Genomic DNA, 2,720 nt, shown 5'->3' with positions numbered 1-2,720 from the left:
GACTGTGGGCTTTATGTGTCATTTGTTAGTAAAATGATGTGTGTGTGTTCTTACCTAACATGTTCTTACCTAATTTATTCTTACCTAATTGTATCTTAACAGGAGTGAGTCAAGCTCGTACTGTCCCGTGTATTAAATCACTATTATCATACATATCCTCAAATTTATGAATTGTTTTGGCGCGCACTATTTCATTCGGTAGTGCATTCCACTGATCAGTTACCCTATTTGTGTGTCTGTGTGTGTGTGTGTGTGTGTGTGTGTGAGAGAGAGAGAGAGAGAGAGAGACCCGGAAGAGGTAAGTCACCCCTGCCTGTAAACATGACATTCAATGGGCAATTCCCTTAGCAGGCACAAACAACTTGCCGACCCCTCACTCCCTCACTCACTATCTCCCCTTCCGCCTTCACTGCTTCTTCCCTGTCTTTCTTCCCTTTTTATTCCTTCTTAACCTTTTTCCTCCTCCTCCTCCTCTCTCCCTCTCTCACACACTCACTCCCCTTCCGTCTTTTCTTCTTCGTTGTCTTCCTTTTTTTTATTCTTTCTTCCCCTTCACCTCCTCCTCCTCGTATGATGTTTTTTCTTTTCAATTTTTCCTTTGTTGTTGTTGTTGTTCTTCTTCTTCTTCTTCTTTTTCTTTTTCTTTTTCTTTTTCTTCTTCTTCTTCTTCTTCTTCTTCTTCTTCTTCTTCTTCTTCTTCTTCTTCTTCTTTTTCTTCTTCTTTTTCTTTTTCTTCTTCTTCTTCTTCTTCATCTCATTCTTTTTCTTCTTATTCTTCTCCTTGTTCATCTTCTTGTTCTTGTTTTATTATTATTATTATTATTATTATCATTATTATTATTATTAATCATATTCTTTTTCATACTCTTATTCGCATTCTTATACTTATTATTTATTTTTGTGTTTTATTTATTCACTCATCTTAAATGTCGGGACCAACTGCCTAGCCCCGGGCTCCTACGCTCCTCATGGGGCAATGTAGGATTGGATGATGGATGGATGGATGGTTTTATTTATTATTGTTATTATTATTATTATTATTATTATTATTATTATTATTATTATTATTATTATCATTATTATTATCATCATCTTGTTCGTATTTTTAGTTAGTTGTTTTCCGGGATGGGGCACTAACCCTCCGCCAACCCACTTGCTGTCACGTAGGGAACACGTGTTGGTTGGTTATAAGGTTACCGCCCAGCGTTGTAAATGATTTCCTAGTTTGCAGGAAATCATTTGGCTTGCCACTCAATATAGAGTTACCCTAAAATAGAGCACCGCCACGCTAAGTGGGCGGATGATGGGCGCCCCCACCTACCTATATTAGTAGCAGCAGTAGTTTTTTTTTATTTTTTATTTTTTTTTTATGCGAGGAAGAAGGAACCAAAGGCCATGAGCCCGCAGTAACAGTTCCCTCCAAGAGAAAAACAAAATACAATAGAGAGCCAAATTCAAGATCCGATCATTTTGAGATGCCTGGACACACTACGTTTGAAAGACTGGAGATCATAGGCAGCAGGAAATACAGACAGAGGGAGACAGTTCCAGAGCTGACCTGTTGCATAAATGAAAGACTGGGAGTAACGGTTAACTCTTGCATTAGAGAGTTGGACAGAAAAGGGATGAGAGTTTGCTGCCAGACGGGTGCTACGCGCCCGTCGTAGAGGTGGAGGAATGCAAGCAGACAGTTCAGAGGAGCGGTGACCATTAAAGTAGCGATAGAAAAGAGATAAAGATGCAACAGTGCGGCGAAGAGACAGAGGTTGAAGGGAGTCAGTAAGAGGAGGAGAGTTAATGAGACGAAAAGCCTTTGACTCCACCCTATTGAGAAGAGCTGTATGTGGGGAGCCTCCCCACACATGAGAGTTGTACTCCACACAGGGGCGGATAAAACCCCTGTATAGAGTCAACAATTGTGCAGGGGTAAAGAAAGAGCGGAGTCGGCTTAGCACACCCAATCTCTTGGAAGCAGATTTTACAAGAGATGCAATATGATCTTTCCAAGATAAGTCCCGAGTAAACGAAACCCCAAGCATGTTCAAGGATGATGCAGGATTAAGCTGAATATTATTAAACATTAGTGGGTATACCTGTGGAAGACTTTGTCGGGTTGATAGGTGTAAGAACTGAGTCTTAGATGCATTAAAGACAACCATATTATTTTTACCCCAGTCAGAGATATGAGCCAAGTCAGACATTAGGTGTGCCATAGCCTCATCCCTTGTTTCTTGAAGTAACTGTTGAGATGGGCGTTGCGGGAACCGAATGGAAAGGTGAAGGGTGGAGTCATCAGCGTATGAGTGGATAGGGTTAGATGTACAGCTTAGAAGATCATTGATGAATAAAAGGAAGAGAGTAGGTGATAGGACAGAGCCCTGAGGAACACCACTGTTGATAGATCTAGGAGAAGAACGATGGCCGTCTACAACAGCGGCAATAGAACGACCAGAAAGGAAGCTAGCGATGAAGGCACAGATAGAAGGATAGAAACCGTAGGAGGGCAGTTTGGAAATTAAAGATTTATGCCAGACTCGATCGAAAGCCTTTGAGATGTCAAGTGCAATGGCAAAGCTTTCGCCAAAGTCCCGAAAGGAGGATGACCAGGAGTCTGAAAGGTAGGTGAGAAGATCGCCAGTGGAGCGTCCCTGACGGAACCCATACTGACGATCGGAAAGAAGGTTGTGATAGGAAAGATGCCTTAAAATTTTTCTATTAAG

Source organism: Coenobita brevimanus, chromosome 93, assembly GCF_032717465.1.
Source record: "Coenobita brevimanus isolate Jiangsu-jjx chromosome 93, ASM3271746v2, whole genome shotgun sequence".
Classification (NCBI taxonomy): Eukaryota; Metazoa; Arthropoda; class Malacostraca; order Decapoda; family Coenobitidae; genus Coenobita; species Coenobita brevimanus.
The sequence above is the reverse complement of the archived record's forward strand: the minus strand, read 5'-3'. Positions refer to the sequence as shown.